Source organism: Aotus nancymaae, unplaced genomic scaffold, assembly GCF_030222135.1.
Source record: "Aotus nancymaae isolate 86718 unplaced genomic scaffold, 86718_ANA_hifiasm-v0.15.2.pri h1tg000083l, whole genome shotgun sequence".
NCBI classification, from domain to species: Eukaryota; Metazoa; Chordata; class Mammalia; order Primates; family Aotidae; genus Aotus; species Aotus nancymaae.
Genome location: NW_026988498.1, coordinates 2,317,341 through 2,328,661, shown reverse-complemented (window position 1 = coordinate 2,328,661; position 11,321 = coordinate 2,317,341). Strand labels below are relative to the sequence as shown.

Sequence of the window (11,321 nt, the reverse complement as noted above, 5' to 3'; positions counted from 1 at the left end):
TATGATTGCCCCATTGCACTCCAGCCTGGGTGCCAGACAGAGACCCTGTCTTTAAAAAAAAGGCTGCGCAGGGTGGCTCATGCCTGTAATCCTAGCACTTTGGGAGGCCAAGGTGGGTGGATCATGAGGTCAGGAGTTCCAGACCAGCCTGGCCAAGATGGTGAAACCCCCTCTCTACTAAAAATACAAAAATTAGCTGGGCGTGTTGGTGGGTGCCTATAATCCCAACTACTTGGGAGGTTGAGGCAGGAAAATTGCTTGAACCCAGGAGGTGGAGGTTGCAGTGAGCCAAGATCATACCACTGCACTCTAGCCTGGAAGACAGAGCAAGACTCGGTCTCACATAAATAGATGGATGGATAGATAGAAGATAGAAGGATGGCTAGATAGATGGATAGATAGATAAACAATTTAGTAGCATTTAAAACATTCAGTGTTCTGCAGGCACCACCGCTATCTAGCTCCAAAACATTCTCAACACCCAATACAAAGCCATACCCATATGCAGTCACTCTCCACTCTCTCCTCCCAGCTTTGTGTGATGACAGCGTGCCACGGACTGTGTTCAGGACAGAAGGAGAGTGGTGAACAAAGCAGTTGCAGTCTGTGCTGTTGGGGGGTCCAGTCTAATGTGACAGCCAGATACTGCTCAAACAACTGGAAATGGTACATGTGACAGGAGCCTGTGACAGAAGTGCTGGGCAAGGGCCAGGAGCAGAGGCTTACGCCGGTAATCCCAGCACTTTGGGAGGCCGAGGCGGGTCAGGGGTTCAAGACCAGCCTGGCCAAGATGGTGAAACCTGGTCTCTACTAAAAATACAAAAATTAACTGGACGTGGTTGTTCGTGCCTGTAATCCCAGCTACTTGGGAGGTGGAGGCAGGAGAATCACTTGAACCCAGCAGGCGGAGGTTGCAGTAAGCCAAAATTTCGCCACTGCACTCCAGCCTGGGCAACAAAGCGAGATTCCATCTCAAAAAAAAAAAGTGCTGAGTGGGTCCAAGCTCAGAGTTCCCATACGATGCTCTGCTGACATGGGCTTCACAGTCGTCCCCGTTTTCCAGATGAACAAACCAGAGCCTTGAGAGGTTAAATGCCTTGCCCAAGGTTAGACCACCAATAAATGGCAGAGTTGGGATTCAAACAAAGGTCCCTGTAACCCCCAGCAAGTTGCTTTCTGTCTCTATGGATTTAATTATTTGTACATTTCATATCAATGGAATCTTGCAAGATGTGACCTTTTGTGTCTGGTTTCTGTCACTTATTTGAATATCGCAAAGGTTCATCCATGATGTAGCATGCTTCCGTGGTCGATTCCCTTTTATAGCTGAATCCTATTTCATTGTTTGGGTGGACACACTGCTTCTTTGCTCAACCACTGATGCACATCTGGCTTGTTTTCCTTTTGGTTACTGTTGACATTGGTGCACAGCATCTGTTTGAGTCCCTCCTTTTTTTTTTCGCTCTTATTACCCAGACTGGAGTGCAATGGCGCGATTTCCGCTCACCGCAACCTCCGCCTCCTGGGTTCAAGCAATTCTCCTGCCTCAGCCTCTCAAGTAGCTGGGATTACAGGCGCGTACCACCATGCCCTGCTAATTTTTGTATTTTTAGTAGAGATGGGGTTTCACCTTGTTGACCAGGATGGTCTCGATCTCTTTGACCTTGTGATCCACCAGCCTCAGCCTCCCAAAGTGCTGGGATTATAGGCATGAGCCACCACGCCCGGCCGAGTCCCTGCTTTTAATTCTTTAGGAGTAGGACTGCTGGATCATAGAGTGATTTTTTTTTTTTTTTTTGAGACAGGGTCTCGCTCTGTCACCCAAGCTGGAGTGCAGAAGCGTGATCACAGTTCACTGCAGCCTTGACCTCCTGGGCTCCAGTGATCCTCCCACGTCAGCCCCTAAAGCAGTTGGGACTACAGGCATGTGCCACCATGCCTGGCTAGTTTTTTGTATTTTTTGTAGAAACGGTTTCATCATGTTGCCCACGCTGGTCTCAAACACCTGGGCTCTAGCCATCTGCCCACTCTGTCCTCGTAAAGTGCTGGGATTACAGGTGTAAGCCACTGCACCCAGGCTGAGCATCTTTTCCTGTGCTTATTGGCCATTGGTATATCTTCTCTGAGAAATGTCCATTCGAGTTCTTTGCCTATTTTTAGTTGAATTGTTTGTTTATTTGTCATTGAGTTGTAAGAGTTTTTGTTTTGTTTTATTTTTTAAGAGGGAGTCTCACTGCTGGAGTGTAGTGGCATGATCTCGGCTCACTGCAACCTTCACCTCCCAGGTTCAAGTGATTCTTCTGCCTCAGATTCCTGAATAGCTGGGACTACAGTCGCCTACCACCACATCCGGCTAATTTTTTTTGCGTTTTTAGTAGAGATGGGGCTTTCCCGTGTCAGCCAGGTTGGTCTTGAACTCCTGACCTCAGGTAATCTGCCCACCTCGGCCCCCCAAAGTGCTGGGATTACAGCGTGAGCCACTGTGCCTGGCCTATAAGAGCTCTTTATACATGGATGAGTAAATAGGCTTCGGTTGTTCTTACCACATTTTGATTTTTTAAATGCTTCCCTCCTCCACTAGCCAGGGAGCTCCTTAAGAGCAAGGCCTGGCCTTTGTTAAAAAAAACAAACAGGCCAGACTCAGTGGCTTAAGCCTGTAATTCCAGCACTTTGAGAGGACAAGGCGGGTGGATCATCTGAGGTCAGGAGTTCGAGACCAGCCTGGCCAAAATGGTGAAACCCTGTCTCTACTAAAAATGCAAAAAATTAGCCGGGCCTGGTGATGCATGCCTGTAATTCCAGCAGGAGAATCTCTTGAACATGGGAGGCAGAGGTTGCAGTGAGCCGAGATTGTGCCATTGCACTCCAGCCTAGGCAACAAGAGCAAAAATCAGTCTCAAAACAAAAACAAAAACAAACAGGCCAGGCGTGGTGGCTCAAACCTGTAATCCCAGCACTTTGGGAGGCTGAGGCGGGCAGATCATGAGGTCAGGAGTTCAAGGCCGAGATGGTGAAACCCCATCTCTACTAAAAATAAAAAAAAAAAAGCCAGATATGTTGGTGGGTGCCTATAATCCCAGCTACTCAGGAGGCTGAGGCAGAGAATTGCTTGAACCTGGGAGGCAGAGGTTACAGTGAACCGAGATTGTGCCACTGCACTCCAGCCTGGGTGACAGAGCAAGACTCCATCTCCAAAAAAAATTAAAAAGACAACAAAAAAACCTCTAGTGGCTGGGCACAGTGGCTCATGCCTGTAATCCCAGCACTTTGGGAGGCTGAGGCAGGAGGATTGCTGGAGCCCAGGAGCTCGAGACCAGCCTGGGTACATACTGCAACCCTCTCTCTACAAAATATTTAAAAAATTAGCTGGGCATGGGGGTGTATGCCTGTAATCCTAGCTACTCACGAGGCTGAGGTGGGAAAATTGGGTAAACCCAGGAGTTCGTGACCAACTTGGGCAACATGGTGAGTCTCTGTCTCTACAAAAAAATTTTAAAAATAGCCACGTATGGTGGTGCATACTTTTGGCACCAGATAGGAGGCTGAGGCAGGAGGATCATTCGAGCCCAGGAGATTGAGTGAGCCCTGGAGGCTGCAGTGAGTCATGTTCATGCTACTGCACTCTAGTCTGGGCAACAGAGCAAGACCTTGTGTCAAAGAAAAGCAGCAAAAAGGCCGGGCGCGGTGGCTCATGCCTGTAATCCCAGCACTTTGAGAGGCCGAGGCAGGTGGATCATGAGGTCAAGAGATCGAGACCATCCTGGTCAACGTGGTGAAACCCTGTCTCTACTAAAAATACAAAAAATTAGCTGGGCATGGTGGCGCATGCCTGTAATCCCAGCTACTCAGGAGGCTGAGGCAGGAGAATTGCCTGAACCCAGGAGGCGGAGGTTGCGGTGAGCCGAGATCGCGCCATTGCACTCCAGCCTGGGTAACAAGAGCGAAACTCTGTCACAAAAAAAAAAAAAGAAAAGCAGCAAAAAGACCTTTAGTCCAGGGCCTAGAATAGTGCCTTGCCCGGAGTACTTAACTAGTGCATGCAAAACAATTTGCGGCATGAACAAATACTAGTTGTTAGGTGATCTGTGACACACGGTGGGATTCGCCCGCAGTGTTCACTGCATGCTGTCCTACCTGCACCAACTCTTAGCACTCTGGGCCCTGGAGCTTGGCGCAGGGAATAGGCGGACTGGACAGGCAATGCCATGGAGAGCACGCGGCTCAAGCTGACTGTGTGGTTCAGGTAGGGCTGCCCAAGGGTGGTCACTGGCCAGGCCTGGGTAATCAAATGCTCCCTGAGGGGTTTAATGATGTGATCCAAACGAGGTCAGCCAAAGCCCTCTCCAGGCTACACAGCAGAAACTCTTTATAAGCAGGGCACAGTGCCTCACGCCTGTACTCCCAGCAGTTTGGGAGGCTGACGCGGGTGGATCACCTGAGGTCAGGAGTTCAAGACCAGCCTGACCAACATAGTGAAACCTCATCTCTACTAAAAATGCAAAAATCAGCCGAGTGTGGTGGCACATGTCTGTAATCCCAGCTATAGGAGGCTGAGGCAGAATTGCTTAGACTCAGGAGGTGGAGGTTGCAGTGAGCTTAGATCATGCCACTGCACTCTAGCCTGGGAGACAGAACAAGACTCATTCTTTTTTTTTTAGAAAGATAAGGGAGGGGAGGGAAGGGGAGGGGTGACTCATTCTTATATATTTCTTTTTTTAAAAAAAATATGGAACACTTCACGAGTTTGCATGTCATCCTTGCGCAGGGGCCATGCTAATCTTCTCTGTATCGTTCCAATTTTAGTATACGTGCTGCCGAAACGAGCAAGACTCATTCTTACAAAAAAAAAAAAAAAGGCTCTTTCAAGTAGGGTGGCTGGTGTGGTCCTGAGCTGGGGTGGCCGTGAAGCCTGCTCCTTGAGAGAGCCTGCTTAACATCTGCAGAGGACAGGGCCTCAGTGGCATCATCTCAGCCTCTGGATTCACATAACCATGTCTGAACCCTACATGTAGACTTTGCAATTCTGAGATCCCCAACATTCAACTTCATCATCATTCTCTTCCTTGTTTAAGATGCATTGAGTTGCCGGGCGCGGTGGCTCAAGCCTGTAATCCCAGCACTTTGGGAGGCCGAGGCGGGTGGATCACGAGGTCAAGAGATCGAGACCATCCTGGTCAACATGGTGAAACCCCGTCTCTACTAATACAAAAAAAATTAGCTGGGCGTGGTGGCGCATGCCTGTAATCCCAGCTACTCAGGAGGCTGAGGCAGCAGAATTGCCTGAACCCAGGAGGTGGAGGTTGCGGTGAGCCGAGATCGCGCCATTGCACTCCAGCCTGGGTAACAAGAGCGAAATGCCGTCTCAAAAAAAAAAAAAAAAAAAAAAAAAAAAGATGCATTGAGTTGAGTTAGATTTCCCTTTTTTTTGGAGACAGGGTCTCACTCTGTTGCCCAGAATGGAGTACAGTAGTGTGATTACGGCTCACTGCAGCCTCCACCTCCTGGGCCTAAGCGATCCTCTCATCTCAGCCTCCCAAGTAGCTGGAACCATAGGCATGTGCCACCACATGCAGCTAATTTTTGTATTTTCTGTAGAGATGGGGTTTCACCATGTTGCTTAGGCTGGTCTCAAACTCCTGGGCTCAACCAATCTGCCAGCTTTAGCCTCGCAAAGTGCTGGGGTTGTAGGCACAAGCTACCATGTCCAGCAGGTTTGAGGTTTGAGTTAGATTTCTGTAATAATTTTCTTCTTCTTTTTTTTTTTTTTTGACATGGAGTTTCACTCTTGTTGACCAGGCTGGAGTGCAATGGTGCAATCTCAGCTCACAGCAACCTCTGCTTCCTGGGTTCAAGTGATTCTCCTGCCTCAGCCTCCCAAGTAGCTGGGATTACAGGCATGTGCCACCATACCCAGCTAATTTTGTATTTTTAGTAGAGATGGGGTTTCTCCATGTTGGTCTGGCTGGTCTCCCAAACTCAGGTGATCCACCTGCCTTGGCCTCCAAAGTGCTTGGATTACAGGTGTGAGCCACCACGCCCGGCCAATTTCTGTAATTTTCAACAAAAAGATTAAAGAGCTCATATTTGGATGTCACACCGAGCTTTGTTTGAATCTCAGCCTGGCCATTTATTGATGGTGTAACCTTGGGCAAGGCACTTAACTTGTCAAGAATCCAATTTGTTCATATGAAGAACATGGATGATCGTGAAGCCCACCCCACTAGAGCAGCGTGGAGAGTGCACGAGTGTGTGGGAACCCTGAGCGTGGACCCACCCAGCACTTCCATCGTGGGTTCCTGTAACACATGTGCCAGTTCCAGTTGCTTGCGCCGTGTCTGGCTGTCAGGTTAGACTGTGGACCCTGTGACGGCAGGGCCTGCATCCGCCGTGTTCACCACTCTGCTCTGTCCTGAGCACAGTCCCTGGCATGTTGTAGTCATACAATGTTAGATGAATGACTTTCCATTCACTGACTGACCGTAGCAAATTGCTTACTCTACTGAAGCTGAAGTCTCTGCTGTCCCATCTGCCCATAAGGAAGGTCACACTGAGCAACTGATGGGTTCCCAGTGAATGCAAATGCAGGCGGCTTGTGTCTTCCTCTCCTTTTATCCCATGAGAACTTACCAGCTACCTGTCCTGGAGCATCCATCTTTCTCCCAAATCCCTTCTGCAAAAGTGGTCAGTCTCCTATTAATTTTGCTCTGATTCCTAAATTATTTCCCTTTTCTGGGAATCTCCTGGGGTTGCCCTCGCTGGCCACCTGAACGTGGTCCCTGCTTTTCATGAGTCCTTCAAGTGTTGCTCGCCTAATTGCCCACACAAGCTTGCTAAGGGCTGGGCCCTGGCTTGGCTATAAATATCCTCAGATGTAAGTGACCTCAGAGCTCAGACCCCAGCCCCTCTCTCTGCAGATGACAAAACCTGATTCTCAGAGCCTCTCTTGGAGGCCGCCCCTGGGTAAACGCAGGTCCCCTCTGCCCTCCAGATTACATGGAAAGGGCAGTCCCGGCTGACGTCTGAAATTCTTTCCTTAGAGTTTAATCTCTTCGATTTAACCAAGTGATCCCTATGAAAATGTCAACGCCCAAGGAAAGGTTTCAGCTCTCCAGCCTGTCCCTCACATTCTAAAGTGAAGGGATGATCCAGACAGACAGATCAGTGGCTGGGGGCAGCTCCTTTTGAGATTGCTTTTCTCTTTCATCTGATGCCATCAGCACAAAAATGTGGTGACAAAGCACTGAAGAAATCGCTGTGGCTGAGCGCGCTCCTGCAAGCCTTGCTGCCTGCAGCCCGGGGCTCGAGGTCCCTGCCCTCCCTGCCTTGCCACCCACCCCCTGCAGCTTCCAGCCCCTCCCAGCACCTCCGTGCCAGCACCTCATGGACTCCCAGCACCTTTGGCCAAGACTCCAGTTTGCTGGGTGTGGTCAGGGGCCTGCCCTGGTCTGACTGGTTCTCAAGGAACAGGCATGGGTGGCGTCACCTAGTCCTACAGGGCGGCAGGGGTGGGGGAGTTAGGAGTCTTAAATCCCCACCTGGTGAAGCATGACCTGACACTGGTGAGATGGGGGGGGTACCATGAGAAGGAGCTGGGCATCGGGAGCTATTCTTCTCTGAGGTTGTAGTTTTTGTTTAATTTGCTTTTTTTTTTGAGACAGAGTCTCGCTCTGTTGCCCAGGCTGGAGTGCAGTGGAAGGATCTGGGCTCACTGCAACCTCCGCCTCCAGGGTTCAAGCAATTCTCTGCCTCAGCCTCCCAAGTAGCTGGGATTACAGGCATCTGCCACCACGCCTGGTTGATTTTTGTATTTTTAGTAGAGATGGGGTTTCACTATCTTGACCAGGTTGGTCATGAACTCCTGACATCGTGAACCACCTGCCTCCCAAAGTGCTGGGGATTACAGGATGAGCCACCACACCCGGCCTATCTATCTATCTATCTATGAGAAAAAGAAAAGAAGTGTTCTGAGAGGAGGGGAGAAACCAGACCACTCGGGAAAGGGAGATACAGGTGCCTCTGACTGCAAAGAGCTTCTGACTTTGACGTGAAGGGAGGTTTAAAAGGACTGGGTTATAAGTGGCAGAGGTCACCCTTCAATTAAATATGTTAATCATTTTACCTAAGGGGTCAGAAGACTGGAACAAAGAATTTTTTTCCTTAATGTCTTCCCCTTCCTATGACTTGGAGCATCTTCGCCTTCTTCCAGAAATTCAGGAGGCAGTAGCTGGAAAATGCCTTCTCCAGTACCTGCCCACACCTGCCAGTGGTTCCTGCAGCCTCAGACAGCAGTGTGCTCTCCCAGGTGGCTGTGTGTCTGCAGCTGTTCCTGCTTCATGTCCCTGTCTGTGTCAAATCTCTCTGCTTTTTTCTTTTCTTTTTTTATATTTTATATATTTTTAATTTTTTTTTAGAGACGGAGTTTCTCGATGTTGGTCAGGCTGGTCCCGACCCCAGGTGATCCACCCGCCTCGGCCTCCTGAAGTGCTGGGATTACAGGCATGAGCCACTGCACCTGGCCCTCCCTGCTTTTTTCTTGGAAGGACACCTGTCATTGGATTTAGGACCCACCCTACATCTAGCATGATTTCATCTTCAGGTCCTTAACTTAATCACACCTGCAAAAACTCTTCTGCATATAAGGTCACATTCAAGATTCCCTGGGTTAGGACATAAGGCTTTGGGACCACCACTCAACCCAGTACATGCTGGGTGGGGGAAAAGCCCACTCTTGCTGTAAATGCAATCTTTGACAAAAAGATATGGGCTGCTATTTTATTTGGATGTTAGTTACACTGAACGTCTCCAAATTGTTTTCCACTTTTTTTTTCTTTGAGATGGAGTCTTTTTTTTTTTTTTGCCCCTGCCCCCGGCCCCTAGATGGAGTCTTACTCTGTTGCCCAAGCTGGAGTGCAGTGGCGCAATCTCGGCTCACTGCAACCACCGTCTCCTGGGTTCAAGCGATTCTCCTGTCTCAGCCTCCTGAGTAGCTGGGACTACAGGCTCAAGAAATCCTCCCATCTCAGTATCCTTAGTGACTGAGACTAGATGCCCACACCACAGACTATAGCGCCTGCCACCATGCCTGGCTAATTTTTGTATTTTTAGTAGAGGTGGAGTTTTACCATGTTGGCGAGGCTGATCTTGAACTCCTGACCCAGTGATCCACCTGCCTCAGCTTCCCAAAGTGCTGGGATCACAGATGTGAGCCACCACGTCTGACGTGTTTTCCACTTTATAGCTTAATAACATTTTTGAATACATACTGTAACAACAAAAAGGTGTGTTTAACTATAGAATGCTATGCAACTGTGAAAAAGAATGAGTTCAGCTGGGCACAGTGGCTCACACCTATAATCCCAGCACTTTGGGAGGCCAAGGCAGGTGGATTGTGTGAGTCCAGGAGTTAAAGACCAGCCTGGGCAACATGGTGAAATCCCAGCTCTACAAAAGAAAAAGAAAATTAGCTGAGCATGGTGGCACATGCCTGTAAGCCCAGCTACTTGGGAGGCTGAGATGAGAGGATCACCTGAGCCCAGGAGGCAGAGGTTGAAGTGAACCAAGATTGTGACACTGCATACTCCAGCCTGGGTAACAGGGTGAGACCCTGTCTCAAAAGATAAAATAAATAACACAAACTTGCAAAAATAAAAGAATGAGAGGCTAGGTGTGGTGGCTCATGCCTATAATCCCATAATCCCAGCACTTTGGGCCAGGATTTTGAGACTAGCCTGGACAACATGGTGAGATCCCATCTCTAGAAAAAAAAAAAAATCAGCCAAGCATGATGGTGTACATCTGTAGTCCCAGCTACTCAGGAGGCTAGGGCAGGAGGATCACTTGAGCCTAGGAGATAGAGGCTGTAGTGAGTCATGATTGTACCACTACACTTCAGCCTGGGCAACAGAGTGAGACCCTGTCTCAAAAAAAAAAAAAAAAGGGAAGAAAGAAGAGAGGAAGAGGAAGAAGGAGGAGGAGGAGGAAGAAGAGGAAAAGATGAGGAGGAAAGGAGGAGGAGAAGGAGAAGGAGGAGGAGGAGGGGGAGGAGGAGGAGAAGAGGAAGAGAAGGAAGAAGAATAAAAGGAAGAAAAAGGAGGAGGAGAAAGAAGAGAGGAAGGGGGAAGAGAAAAAAGGAAGAAGGGGAGGAGGAGAAAGAAGAAGAGGAAGAAGAGGACACAGAAGAAGAAAAAGGAGGAGGAGGAGAAGAAAAGATCCAGCTTGGCAGCTTCCCTAGTCTGACATCTGTGAGTGTCTTCTCCTCTCTGGTGTGGCTGACATCATCTTGGAGTCCTGGTCTCCACTGTGCTGGCCAAGGGAGGCTATGTAGACTATTTCTGGAAAGACACAAGAAACTATTAACATTGGGGAGGTCCGAGTAGAAGGAACACATCCTACTTCTCACTGTATAGTCTTAAGGATTATTTGACTTTAAGAAGTATGTGTATTACTATTATTATTATTTTTGGAGGGGGCTGGGAGGGGAAGAGGGGAATCTGTGTATTATTTTTGTTTGTGTTTTGTTTTGTTGTGTTGTTTTTATTTTGAGACAGAGTCTCGCTCACTCAGGCTGGAGTACAGTGGCGCGATCTCGGCTCACTGCAAACTCCACCTCCTTGGTTCAAGCGATTCTCAGCCTCAGCCTCCTGAGTAGCTGGGATACAGGTGCGGGCCACCATGCTCAGCTAATTTTTGTATTTTTTATTTTTTTTTAGTCAAGATGGGGTTTCACCCCTGTTGGCCAGGCTCATCTTCAACTCCTGACCTCAGGTGATCCACTTGCCTCGGCCTCCCAAAGTGCTGGGATTACAGGCGTGAGCCACTGGCCTGGCCTAATTTTTTTTTTTTTTTTTTTAATCTTCCTGTCTGCTATTGAAGGGTCCAGGGACTTTCTAACTCTACCGCCCCACCAGCAATGCCTGCCCTGGGGGGTGAGGAGTGGGGTTGCAGGAGGGCCCCCGAACCCTGACTGCTCCTTCAGCCAGTGCCCTGTGTCCACCCTAGCTCAAGCCTGTCCAGCAGAGGCAGCTGCTCCCTCAGGCCCCCGGTTTTTCTGGGGTTCTGCAGCTCCAACGAGTTTGCTTCTTATGCCTCTCCTCTTTGCCGGCCTTTAGATGTTGACGTTGTCCGGTCTGTCATGGTTGACCATCTAACTTCTGTCTTTCAGGATTCTATTAGCTTCTTTCAACTGCAGAATCTCTTCTCTTCTCTTCTCTTTGAATTCATGGGCTAATTTGTTTTAAATTCCTTTAATGCCATTTTAACAGACTTTTGGGAGAGAATCAAGATAAAGGCATGTGTGCGATCCGCAAATGTCCTCTCAAGAT

At 48.8% G+C, this 11,321-nt stretch overlaps 1 non-coding gene across 1 annotated transcript; it reads right to left on the bottom strand.

Moving 5' to 3' along the window:
* Positions 1 to 4,720: 4,720 nt before the first annotated feature.
* Positions 4,721 to 4,827, bottom strand: LOC135271598 (U6 spliceosomal RNA). The gene has a single exon (XR_010339723.1). It is a non-coding gene; the product is annotated as a U6 spliceosomal RNA (small nuclear RNA).
* Positions 4,828 to 11,321: the final 6,494 nt, after the last annotated feature.